This window comes from Pagrus pagrus, assembly GCF_965226575.1.
Source record: "Pagrus pagrus genome assembly, chromosome: 7".
In the NCBI taxonomy this organism is placed as follows: domain Eukaryota; kingdom Metazoa; phylum Chordata; class Actinopteri; order Spariformes; family Sparidae; genus Pagrus; species Pagrus pagrus.
The window spans coordinates 3,203,182-3,217,550 of NC_140191.1; the positions used below are offsets into that span (position 1 = coordinate 3,203,182).

The 14,369-nt window shown below is 40.5% G+C and overlaps 1 long non-coding RNA gene across 1 annotated transcript; it reads left to right on the forward strand.

Annotated features, from left to right (window-relative positions):
* Nucleotides 1-1,659: 1,659 nt before the first annotated feature.
* LOC311259526 lies at nt 1,660-5,616 on the forward strand. The gene is made up of 2 exons (XR_014622911.1): nt 1,660-1,745; nt 4,181-5,616. It is a non-coding gene; the product is annotated as an uncharacterized lncRNA (long non-coding RNA).
* Nucleotides 5,617-14,369: the final 8,753 nt, after the last annotated feature.

Consider the following 14,369-nt stretch of genomic DNA (forward strand, 5'->3'; position numbering starts at 1 on the left):
CCAAAAACCATGTGTCTGTGTGTGTGTTTGTGTGGCCTCTCTAGTATCCTTGCAAGAGCTAATAACTGGTCCTGGGGAGGCCAAGCAGCCCGATTTAATAATATCAGTAATAAGTTATAGAGAATTTTTAAAAAAAGAGAAAATGCCAGTCCAGATGTTAAAGTAGGTCAGCACTGTGCTGTATCTGAGTCTATCAGAGTGTCAATGTTTCCATTTAAGCACCACAGAAAGTGTCAGGGTGGAGCGCCTGGCTGGTTAGTGGCCCATATCAGCTGGTGTTTGTCGGAAAGTACCTAGAAGCTGCCGCAGTCAAAATAACCTGTGCACAAAAAAACTACCACCAAAAACGAAATCGGTGACCCAGTCCCACCTCGGTTTTTAATGATAAATTTGACTGAGTGCAACTGAGAACGCTGCAGCTGTGACCTGACAGACATGGCTGTGTCAGGGCTTATTATTATCTGAGGTGTGTCTCTTCCTGTAAGTCAAATAAATTCAATAGAAGTCAAAGAAAGAAAGAAAGGAAGGGATGAAGGAGGTTATATAATGAGCAGCCATAGAAAGCATCTTTGTATTGAGCTTTGTTTTGATCGTGTCTCCATCTCCATTGCCGTGGTGTCTCCACAGCAGAATATACACACAAGATCCCCAGTGTGTGACGTCCACTTCCTTTAGTTTTCAGCCTTGCAGCTGGAGAAAAATATTTAAAATTACCACAACTCATTACTTCCTGTGTATCACAAGATTTCCCCAAGGTAGAGCCGCCATCATCATTTCCCGTCACTGTCGTCCCACGGTCATAAATCCCCCGCAAAGTCCCCAGTCAGAGTTAACACCGAAATAAGGTCAATTTAAGGATTCTCAAGAAATTTTAAATGTTGATTTTAACCAAAAATGTCCCTGAAGAGTTAAAAGATACAAAGATACCAAGTATGCATCTGCAAAACATTCATTTGTGCACTTGGAAAGACTTTGTAGCACGGTGAGTATTCAAGGCTCACGTATGCAAAAACATTCAGCTTTATCTAAAAGCTTCAAATAAGATCATGCAGTTTGGAGATGTCGGCCTTCATGAGTCTGTTTTCACATCAGTGTGGTTTGGTTTAAAGGTGCAATATGTAAGAAATTGGAAGGGATTGTAATATCGACAATAATAATGAGGTAATAATACAAACCTTTTTTTCCATAAGTGAATAAACAAGCTGTTCTTAGAGGAAAATAAGGTCCCGAGAACTGTATTTGAAGCTAGAAAGGTGGCAGGGTCCGCCACATATAAACAAAGTAAAACAGTATGAAACTGTGTTGTCAGTTTGTTTGCTTCGTTTGTTCAAACAAAGAACATTTTCTTCCCCAAAACTACATAGTGCACATTTTAATGAGCTAAAATCAGTAAAAATAACAAACCTATTTCTGAAACTATAACACAATAACATGTGTAGATATTTAAACTAACCACTTTCAGTAAATAATCATTTTGAATTCTCCTCCTGAAGCATCTAATTAGTGTGTGTAATGATTTTAGGTCCTTATAAGGACCCGCAGACACGAGTCTCTCCAAAGAAAATAATCCTGACCACAGCAGCTCTTACTCACTCTGATTAGTATGAAGGTTTGTAAGAGGCACTGTATTTTTTGACTCCCCCTGTTGTGTCACTGCAGCTGTCTGTGCAGCCCAACAGCTGAGAGAGGATCAAGGCTCCGAGGAGCTGGATGACAACATGCACTCTAAATAAAAGGCTCCCATCGTGAGTAACTGGGATTGCACAACAACTTAAAGACCACTTGTGTGAATTATTGGCTTGTCTTGTGATATCCCTTTAACCTATATTTAGACAGGGAAGGCTTTTTGCTGAGCACTTCTGCTTCTTAGTAAACTATCTTTGCTGTCTGGGCTAAATGTGGATTCAAAAATAATGCTGTTGGTCACGCAGCAGAGACCGTGACTGAGGAAGTCGGGCATTAGGAGTCTTGCTCAGGGGCACCTGGTCAGAGGCTGTTGCACATTGGAGACAGGTGGGAATCCTCAGGAAGAAGAATCAGTCTGATGGTTTGATATCGACCAAAGATGATTTGGTGATACCCTGACTCTTCCTTGAACACCACCATGAAGTTGGCATTTATGGTTTTGACTCCTCTGAGTACAATGGACATCCTCACCAAATGTCATGGCAATAAATCAAATATTTGTAGAGACATTTAAGTCTAGAAAGTGATGGAAAGACTGATACTGCCATTGCCATGTCGCTAGCATAGCTGAAACCTAATGACATCGATTGTTTGTTCATGGGTCTAATGGCTGGATCACAATACGTTGTGTATTTGGTGGTTTTATCAGAGAAGATGATCAGAATGTCATAAATTCTTGCTGCAACTGTGGCGGAGAGACATTGCAGACTATACGTTGGACAGCTTGCCATGTTTCATGACTTGCACGACATTGAGGTGATTGTTCCGGCTGACAGCACCAGCAACATCAATTCCTCTTTCACTTTGTCATGTTTACAGTTGGGGTTTGGGTGGAGGGCCATAATGAGACCTTAGTCTTCAGGATTAACCACGTGTTGTTTGAACATGGTGTCCTCAGGTATAGGCACCACACCGAGCATAAAGGTCATTGAAGTGGATGCAGGTTAATTCATAGTGTCACTACACCAACTGCCAGCCCGTCACTATCCCCGCATCATCGCAACCGGAAAGCTCATACATACGTAGCTTGAATGCGATCTGGCACGTATTCTAGAAATGTTGATGCCTATGTCACATACAATTTTGAATGGATGAGTAGTTTGCAGAAACAAACGTTTTATTTTGGCAACAGGGCTGACAGACGATGTTTCAGGGCAAGTAGATATTTGGGTAACAGCTATCAACGCCAAGACTTCCTCCTCTTTGCACCAGTTATAATTTAATGTCCGGTTAGCAATCTCAGAGTTTATTGTCACATACCCAATATATGTATAGTGAAACTCAATCTCTGTACTCATCCTTAGTATTACGACGACAATATAGCTAATCTCTAGCTAAAGCTAAATTCTCATCAGATGATAGGCGATGGTTTCTGAGATTGCATTGCAACCAATGCGCTTCTTTTGCTCCTCACACGGACTGTTTACCTGCATGCAACCAAAGCTTGCTCAAATGTGATTGGTCAATAATCGTCCTACAAGCAGAAAACAGAAACACTTCTGATACCAAAACCAACCAACAGATTCATTGTTTCATATGCAGATGTCTGTTTATAGAGATTAGTGTAGGTGTGTCAGCTGCATTGATTGAAGTCAGTGTGTACAAACTGCATGTGGACCTGTACGTGCTGCACAGATGCTAACAAATGCAAACTTCATTTTTGTAACGTTGCAACGTGCGATGTTTGTCTATGTTTGTTCTGATCGTTCGTAGTTCTTCTTTTCCATTCGGATCATTTCTTCATACCAACCAACCAGATTTCTGCACTCGCACCTTCCTGCACACACACACCCTCAGCGCAATCATTGGGAGGACATCTCAAACACGACCACGCCAAGAGCAATCTGGCCACGGTGCAACTTATCCGCAAAGCTGTAAAGACAAGAACAGATTAAACAGTGAGGCAGCGATGGCTGTGTTGATTTACAGTCATGTGTGCAGCACACCCACAACGTGTTACAGCTGACAAAAACAAAAGTGTATGTCACATTCTGCATGCAGTCCCATCAGTCAGGGCTGGTGCTTTCAAACCCGGATGTTTACAGGCCTGATGGGCCTGATATCTGATTGGCAGTGGTGCTGTGGGAGTTTTTGATAAGCATGGTTTCACCAAATAGGTGCCAGCATTTCAAATGAAAACAAGGCTAATATCTTATCGCTGCGGTTACAGCCGTCGGTGAATCATTTATTTTTTTTACAGTTTTAAAAACAAAATAATAATCGAATGAGTTTGCAAGTGCATGATTAGTTTCTTACCAAAGAGAGATTAAATGATAAGCTAAAGTTTAACAGCATTTACCCACCAGTCAGCTGGAAACTTCTGTTGGCCATTATTTGACTTTTTAATTAATTAATTAATTCATTCATTTTTTAAATCTAATTTTAAATCGAGCAGTGAGTTCTGCAGGTGTTCTGGTTGGTGCATGATGAGTGTCTGGTTTACAGTATTTTCTGAGGAATGATGCAATAACTTCTATTTTTCTGACTTTTGCAGGTGCGATATGTGAAAACCAACGATGTTCGACACTCTCCACTGGAGTGAAACCTTCAACTAGAGTGAAGCTCATCAGCCATAAAAAAAAACACTCTTCAAAATATCTACAGCACCGTCATCTATAACATCTTCCATCAGTTTGAGTGAACACTGTGATTCTGTGCATTATCCTTCTTTCCTGCAACACTGCACACGTGATTGTCTTCTGGGTTTTATCAGCATGGACTTTAGCACGGAGGCCCAAACATTTGTTCCTGTGAGGGTCAAAACTGAAACTTAATGGTGAGCCAGGGGCCAAAAGTATCTGTTGCACTGCATTGTCAATATGCAAAATAGCTCTTATTGATAATTAAGGATCCGACACATATTCAAAGAGCTTTTTTTTCCTCACAAAAAACAAAATGGTTTAACAGCAATTTATTCATCACTTATCACAGAACTAACTAACTAATCCGTTAATGATTGTTTTCTTATATCTGTTGGTGTGCTGTGTACAGATGATGATTGTGGATGTTAAATGAGTTTAGTCTTATTCAAAGAACAATCGAAGAGATAAGGATAAGGAAGCTCTTTGCATCAGGATACACGTAGACATTAAAATCACAAGAAAACTCCAGGGCGCGCTGTTATTAAACATTATATAATATATAATGTTACCATGACCATGCCATGAAGATAAAGGCATAACATTTAAAAGAGGGTGCCTTGGATTGCATTCGTCCTACATTAAGTTTTTTAATTACTTCTTAATTTCCTTCTGAGATTCAGATACTGAAAGTAATCTGATGAACTCATTCATTTATTTCTGGAACTATTCCACGTTCACCACCCTTCACCCTCAGGCAGACGCAGAACGAGTCCCACGCGGACTAACAGGCTCAGAAACGGCTTCTTCCCCGAAGCTGTCGACAAACTTTTATAACCATCACTTCCTCTCCCAAACAGACGAGAGTATATGTGCAATATGGACCTTACTGCTGCTAAATGTTTAATACCCTTTTATTCAGTCACAGCACTTTAACCATTTACTTATTTATACATTCATTGCACAACGACTGTTTATTTAGATCTGTGTACGGCTAGAAGTCACCTCTCTATGGATATATTTTAACTTGTATAGATTTTATAATGCTGCTGAACAGAATTGCTACAAACACAGTTTTGTTGTGTCTTTTTATACAATTACAGTAAAGTGTTTATTCCATTTATTTTTCATTTAGCCCGAATCATCCTCCTTATTTTGTTCTTTTGTGTTATAGAATTTTATTGAAAATCATCTCATCTTCCTTGTGTTTTGTAAAAATAAGCTTTAACATTAAAAATGCACTTTTGTTTTTCTACATTTTTGTCGAACGGCTTCCAACATTTGGCTCAAAGAAATTCTGTAACTTTTGTGAAGGAAAATAAAGTTATCGTCAATCTGTTTGTGATTTCAATTTTGATTCACGGCCTTTTTAATTTGCCTCCGGTGTAGGTGGACGTCTGGAGCTCTTTTGTTCTCTGGGATGAATCGATACAAATGCAAATCAGGTTTTAAGCCCGACTTTACCACCATCCACCGTGTCGTTCACTTCTTACATACGTTCACCTCGTCTAAATCCCCTCGCTACATCCTCAAGCTATGATTTTGGAATCAGACACGTTGCCCAAAAAAAGCCTTTTTCTATTGCCTCGAATGCTTTCAATAGAGCTGAAAGCCTGTGGGCGGGCATGTTTTTCTCCCCTCTCTACAGTTGTTGGATGTCTCTGGGGAGTCTGCTGGATTATGGAGGGGATTTCTGTTGGATTTCAGTGAAATAAAGAAGACTGTTTTTTTTTTTTTTTAAACCACTGAAGAGCTCTCCTGTTGCATCAACCAATCACAAAGCCCGCAGAGCTGACGTAGCCTTAAGTGGTGTTTATATGCATTTTTAACAGTAGACATCTCAGACTGTGAGCTGTATATAATGTAGTGTTGCATCATTTAAGTGGAAAGAGAGCGTCTGTGAGGGTTTAAGCCTTTTATAACAGCACTGGCCTACTTTTATTATCTAAATGAACAGTGTTGCACAACCTATGGTGCGCTATTGTGTGTGCTGAGGTCTCTTATTGGAGGCAGATGATGAAGACGTGACAAGATGAACTTTATGATACTCACTGCCACAGAGTCATGCAATGACATCTGTAAAACAGCAGCAGAGGAGGTTATAAAACAACTTCACAGAGAGATTGAACTCAGCAAATTAAGTTGTTTTTTTTTTTTAATAAAAGCAACAAACACTTACGATGGATCTGAGGCTGAACATAGGCACAACTTTGACATAACATAACTTTAAAAGCCTAGCCACCTTTATCATCAGGTGGAGTGGATGGTGGTGGTGTGGTTTTTATTACCTGCCAACAAGGTTACCAAGCGGCTGACCGCAGTTTGAGTCACACCACTAGATATTTTTAAGGATACCTGCGGACATTTCCATCCGTTTTAGTGGCGATCAAAACGGGTATTTTCAGCCAAACCGTGATGTTTTCCTGACCCTAACCAAGTAGTTTTTTGCACGTAGAAATAACCAGAGCATGAACACAGCGTTGTGACAGGAGAGAAATAATAAATTCAACGTGAACAAACGTAAAGTTGCAACATAAAGAATCGTTCAGTTTTAACTCATCTGTGGTTTTGCAGAAATTAGCTAACATTTATTCTGGCAACTGGGCTGAGCTACCTTTGGCTGTAGCAAGTAGCTAAGTTAGTTAGCTGCCTGGAAGGGAAGTCATCACGGGCAACAGGGCACAGCTCAACCGGGCTCAAGGGCTTTGACTCTAGGGACGAGAAAACACAGTACTGATTCATATGAAAGAAAACAGACAGATGTTAGTGTCTGTTAGTGGATTTCTTGACCAGTGTACATTGGGGTAATAATAATAATTTCCTTGCAGACTGCCATTTCAAGTGTTATCTGTACGCTGTCAGATTCTGTAGATACATTACGGGACGATCCGTTCAGAACCGCAGGTTGTTTTGCTGCTGCCTGACATTCCACATTAATGCTGCATCAGTCGCCGGGAACATCTTGTTCTGAGCTGCAGCAGCGAGGCAGATTCCTGCGCTGGGCTGAAATAACTGGCGAAAAAAAGTGCATGTCTGGACTTGCCGAGCGTTACATAAGAGCTGGATGTAACCTCATCAGACGTGACGGGCTCCTACAATAACATGAGATGGAAGGAGGTCAGAGGCTGGACCGACTCCAAGCTGCTCCTGATGACACACTGCAGCAAGAACACAGCATGAAGATCTGAAGACGTGCTGCTGGGCATTTTCACATCTCTCTCTCTAACACACACACGCACACACACATATATGAGCCTACTGTATAGGTTACAAAACATCTCAGTGAAGTCACATTCGGTCATGCTGTGTTGTACATATATTTAACTCTGACCTAAGTTCATGGGTCCCTATTTATTTAACACAAGTTGTCAGACTGTGCGTAAGATCATACGTGATCTCAAACACAAAGAAACAGGATGTTTGTTTGAGATGACCTCATTTAGATTTTTATCATTTCTGCAGAATTATTTCTATCTGCATATCAACAAACCCACGTCACACTCACCCCCCTGCTGACCAGACTTTCTCTTTCTCACCAGTGGTGCAAATTAACTAAATACTTTTCCGATAAGTACAGTTATTTAGTACAGTTTTGAAGTACTGGTACTTTACCCCTGTGTTTATATTTTATACTACTTTATACTTCTTCTTCACTATAGCAAGAGAAATCTTTTACATCTATTTGTCAACTGTAGTTACAAGTAATCGAACAAACGCAAATTTCACACACCAACTATATAATCATCTTTAAAAAACAGACAAAAGATAATATAAAGCACCACTTAAAATAAAGCAATGTTATACTCATGAGGACATAACTAGGGGGCCATTATGCACAACATTAATAATGTATCTGAAAATTTAAAAATTCCACTTCCACTTCTAATCGAGTTAATTCTACATTCTGCTATTTCTCCTTTTACTTAAATAAGAGTAACTGAGTAACTCCACCACTGTCTGCTGTCTCACTAATTAATTAGTTCTGCTTTGACATTCTGTCAGACGATGTTCAGCTGTTTCATCATTTCCTCTACAGATTTTTTCAAATTAAAAGCCTTCCGGCAGCTCAGAGGGTGTAATTCCTCACTATTCCTGGTGGCCTTTTAATGTGAAATATCTACAGGAAGTTCAGAGTCTCATCGCTGGATGAACACTGAATAAAACACATGACTACATTGTTGTAATGATACACATTTTTGCTTTTATATTGTTCCCATAGCAGCTATTATTTTGATACTAGCACTTATTTTAGACTTACGCTGTGCTGTGTATGAGGGGCCAACCAAGCCGTAATGAAGTAAATGACAAAATGGTTCGATTGGAGTCACAGTTCACAGAAAACAGCTGCCTGCTGCAGCCATAAACAACGTTATTCATTGTCAGAGTACAGGGTCAATATATCGTCATCAAGAAGAAATGTTTTAAAGCGTCTTTTTATATTTGGCCTCATTTCTGTTTCTGTGTTAAACGTGTTTTGCTTTCTTCTTTATGACGAACAGTGTACAGTTCAAAAGTTGATGAATAATTCGAGCTCTTTTGAAATGTCAGCTGCCAGAAGTCCTCTCTGATGTGGTTGTTGGTTTGTGCTATGTCATTTAATGGTGAGTGAAACGGACCGTTGCAAAAGCATGACAAGATATAAAACATTCACGGCTTATGTAAGGGACAGCTGTGTGCCAACTTATAATTTAATAACGGGGAACATCTGAGAAATTTTGAACTCAACAAAATGACATCAGAATCAAAATGACAGCTTTTTTTCACACAGAAAAGCTAGAAAGAGGTAAAAGTTTGGTGTTTTTTTTACAGCAAATATGGCTCAAACTAGATGAACTCAACTTTTCTTTCAGTTGAAGTCATTTTCCTGCTTAAAAATACATCAAATATTAATATTACAGACTTTTTGAAAACCCCCTGCTGTCCCTGTTGGTGTCAGTCCAGAGGTTGAGACACTGACGTTTTGGTATCACATTCTTCTTGCAGGAATGCAGCGGTCATTCACGGGACACGTCAGGACTGGGCCGGGACATTGTGTCTCATCAGTGTGTAACTCATGTGAACATTGTGTCCCAGACAGGATGATGTGTATCTGGGCCGGAGTGATTACAGGATGAGAGAGACAACACCCCTGAGGACATTTAAAGGTTCTATTCGAGGACGCGGACATCACACTTTTTATTTTGATTCTTCTGGTTGTTAGGTGTCACTCACACAGACTCTCCCTTGGCTTTTGTTTTATGATTGTTTTACATCTGGACGACATCTTGGACATGATATCATCAAGTTTCCACCTCGCAGGTTCTCTGATGTAGGCCAAACATGTTGTATAATGTCTGTTTTGATGACCTCAGTGTATCTCCATACCGTATCGACATATTTTCTTTGTCCTTTTCTTTACTTCTTTAGAAAACTGCCTTATTGGTTTGCATGAATCATAACAAGACATATTTGACTTTTGCTTTGGTTCACCTCACGGGGCTTTCCTCAGCATTTTCTTGTATTTGCATAATTTGAACTCGGATCAAGACTATTTTCCCGTCGAGCCTGTTACCACTGGGTTTTGCCGGAGGCTGCGTTTTGTTGTTCTTTGAACAGTGCCCTCCTTTCACTTTCGTCCTCCCTTTTGCTTCTCGTTTTGAAGCAGCCTGCTTTATTAAGGCTGGCATGTACTGCACCATGATTTGTCCACTGGGAAAAGTCCCCTTTGCTTCATTAACGGTTTCCCTATCATTTAGTCTGCAGACCAATGATGTGATCTTTACTCCAGGGATTTTGTACCAATCAGATGGTCTCTTTGGTTGGTGGCATTTCAGTTTCTGTTTGCATGTAATTCTGTTTTGATACATAATGTAGAAATCACGTCAGACAAAGCTAATACTTTCAGAATACCGCTAGCAACCACGATGTGAATGCTGCATTCTTTTCATGCCATACAAACATGTAATATACACAATATATGTTACTGTATGCCAATAAATGAATGTCAAACAAAAGAGCAGTGAACTCTCTGCTTGAAAGTTTCACCTTTCAACTGGTGTTAAGCTGCTCTCTGTCTGAGGATAAAGTCCTTTACAATCCAAGATTTGATGTTCAGGAAACAATTATTGAAGTCGGTTTTATTTTGCTTCAAACTTGCAGGTAAATCTCGGTGTCGTCGTCATACAGGCAAACACAGATATTGTATTATTGGATAATGTGGTCTTCTGGGAATTGGACCAAGTGTGAAATCTGTATGAAATGGGACGTGTGAACTTGGAGGAGCTGCCAAGCAAGACAGAGGGGGGTCTTTGGTTAATATAAGGAAAATCTGTTTAAGGCGTATCAGCATGACGGTTTTACAATTATTTTTGAGGTTGTAGTTTGGTTACATCAGGTTTAGTCACAGGTTTTATTTATTTTAGCTGATCTGTAAAATATTTGGATTACTGGCTACAGGCTTAAAATGACAGTCTATTGGTTTTCTTATTTCTTATTATTACAATTCAACAAGGCTGCCAAATGGCCATTCACAATTTGAGTCACACCACTGGATATTTTGAAGGCAACCTGGGGACATTTCCAGATGATTTTGTGGTGATCAAAACTATTTTTCACAGGAGGTCAGACCATCTCCATCCATGATCATTGGAACCAAAACAGGCATTTTAAGCCAAACCACGATTTCCCTAACTCTAACCAAGTATTTTTTTTCTTCGTGAACTGTAGTTTTCTGTGGTTTTGCAGAAACATATTCAGATAACTTTCATTCTGGTGATGAGGTTGGGTTGGACTTATGATCAGCATCATAAGACACCAATAATCAGGGACAGTAAAATTAAGATAGACAAATTAATATAATATCTAAGTCTGTTCATTTTTGCACCTGGTCTTTTAAGACCTTCTCTATGTGCCCTCCTTCTATGACAGTACTTGATTTGTTTGATCATTTGCGCCTGATCCTACCATCACCAACAAGTGTTTGAAAGTTGTTCTCTGCCATGACAATCGTTGAGCCTTCACACTGTCCTTAGCAACTTCCATCAACAGGATTGTATCACAAAACATTAAATCAAAGTTTGCCTGCTGAGGTTAACATTCAGTTAATAAATGCTACTTTCTGTATGTCAAAGCTTCCTGTTTTCATCCCTTGCATATTTTCGGACCCTTATCACCTCAAACCAACCGTTAAACCACGTCTCTATTACTTCAGAGTTGCTAAAGAGCCCGTTTTCTCAGTCCGTCCTGCCTCCCTGCCCCCTCGCTCCGTCCCAGGCTGTGTGTGTGGCATGTGGTTTGGATTCCTGCCCAAGGACTATTCAGTGTGGGAGAACAAGGCCCCCCAGTGTGCTCTGTTTTCCACATTCCTCAGCCCTGACATCAGCCCGGCTGCAGGAAGGACGCTGCCTCAATAGCCAAACGGCTGTGTGCGGGAAGAGGCCCCCCTGACCTGGCAGTCTGGCTGGCGGACCCCGGGCCGGGTGGGGGCCCCCGCCATCTCTGACAGCACAAGCCCCCACAACAATGCAATCAAAGGGATGCTTTACATACCACATGTTGTTTTGCGGCATAAATTAGATGGAGATGCCCGGCAATGGTTAAGATGGATTATCCCTCCCATAGACGGGACATATGGAAATTTAGGTCACATGCTGAATGTAAATATTTTGCTTTGCAAAATTGCAGCAGGAAGGCGACTGAAGGCTGACGGCTCTTTTAGTTTTGGTTTCAAGCCTGTTGTATCTTTTACCCTCGATAGACTTTTTAGTCATATTCAACCATATTGATACATGGTGAAGGCTTAGCAGAATATTTGTATCAGTGCTGTTCTCTACATATTGAACTTTATATCAAGTTTTCACTGTTTTCTACCTTGATTGACCTGTCTATAATGTCTATTATTAGTTCTTTCAATAATACAAAGGACTCAGTCTGTTACGCTTGACTGAGCGTATTGTTTACCTTTCTCAACAAATGAATGTCTGGAATGGACTCATCAATTGTTTTGATGACATTTATGTCCACAGCCATGTTTGTGGCTTTGTGATGCTGTACTTAGCCACAGCTACGCTTGGAACTGGATGCTATGCTGGGAATGTCATTAGTGGTAACTTTGTCATAAACCACTAAAATGTTGACCTGTCGCTTGAAGGAAGACAACAAGTTAAGGGATTACCCAAGATACTAAAATTCACCCTGAGGGGAACATGAATGTTTGTACAAAATGTCAGAGGAGTTCATCCAGTAATTGTTGAGACATTTCACTCCAAATCAGAAATGTCAGCCACATGGTGGTGCTCAGAGAAAAGTCACAGGATCACAAAGTCCCTAGGATTCATCCTCTGGGAACCATGAATAAAACCATCGAAGTCTGTCCATGAATTGTTGAGATATTTGACTCTGGACCATAGAGCCATGCCTCTAGCTTGGCTTAACATCAAGACAGACATGAGAAAAGAAGTGTTGCGTCCCATTTGAACTGGGAAGTTGACAGTTGCAACTGGGACGTGCACTACAAAGTCAGTTTCCAACTCAAGAAGTCGGACGCACCTCATCGGCCTCAAAATCAAAGCTGAGTTCTGACTTAAAAGTCCCTTAAATTTGATATATAATGAAATAACCTGATGCACCAGATGGTTTATTAAGCAGAAATATCTGGGAAGCCACCTGAGAAACTGTCAAAAAACACTTACAATCAAGAAAGGTGGCGTTCTTTGCTCTTCTTTCAATGAGATATACGCTCCAGTTCTGATATAACTGATGCCATAGCAGCTATGCTAACCTCTTAAAGAGCCGCCATTGTTGTTTCCAAATGATCAGTTGCTTTTCTCGTTGGTCATCAAACCAGGTGATGCTCAGTAGTTCCTCATATAATGGAGAGTTGGACACAAGCACATCGCTTGAAGCTTGATCTTAAAAACCCCCAGCTCCACCTAGATTAAAACAAATGATCTTTAGACCCTTAGACGCCATATTTTCAAGGTTTCAGTTCTTGTTTCCAATCATGCATTGTGTCTATATTATTTTTTAGAGAACAATGGCTAAAAAGACAATAGTTAAATCTTTTAATACATGTTCGTATTCAGGAAACCTGTTTCTCGCACTTCAGTAGCAGTCCTTCAAAGGTCTACAGTGCTAGAAACACAGTGGGTGGTAAAAATATATATATATATATATATATATATATATATATATATATATATATATATATATATATATATATAATGGGGGGAGCATTGCCTTTGTTATTTACTCAAGATACTTTCCATGAACCCTCACAATGGCCCTGATGTTTTACTGATGCTGAGTGTGTACAACGAACCAGCAACTAATTAAAAGTTGACAATATACAACTTTAACTCCGAACATCTTTTCCCTTATAAGGCGATCTGTGTGGAAGTTTTTGGACACAGAGAGAACGACCTTCAGTTCAGCAGTGCCCAAACTTGGAGAAGGACTTGGTCTGCAATTCAAGAATGTTTGTTTTCATTCTTCGGCTGAGAACAAAATATTATTAACTCCAGCGACCAACTGTCATGGATATATGGGCTCCGTCTGTCACTTCTGCTTCAGGTTGAGTCATTTCACAGCATTTGAATGTTTCAGTTCCTTTTCTTCTTCTTGAAAGTATATATTCTGTTCCAACATACAGCTTCTCACACATTTTATTCTGAATTTTTTCCACATGCAGTCATCCGATGAGGTATTCATGGCCATGAACTCACCTCCAGATGCAGCATTGTGTCGGGTTTCCCGTAAGCAGACGGCAAGACTAAGTGTGTGTGTGTGTGTGTGTGTGTGTGTGTGTGTGAGACTGTGGGAGGCCGAGTGGGTTAGTACGAGGGGGGGGGATGAGCGTTGAAGAGGGGAGGCGTGGAAGCGTGGGAGGAGGAGACATCAAAGACGAAGGGAAATCGGATCCCCTCGTTCAGACAAAGCAGGCCGTGGGGTTCAGAGACAAAGGAAACGCGATCCACCACGTGACCGTGAACGCCACGCATGCCTCCCCTGTCTGGCTCCATTCAGCTTTTCACTCATTCAACTTTATCAGACCCCGGTGCCACGACAAGCACTCGGACCCGAACTGAAATTCTTTCTCTTTAATTGAACGAGTGTGTTGCGGTTTGA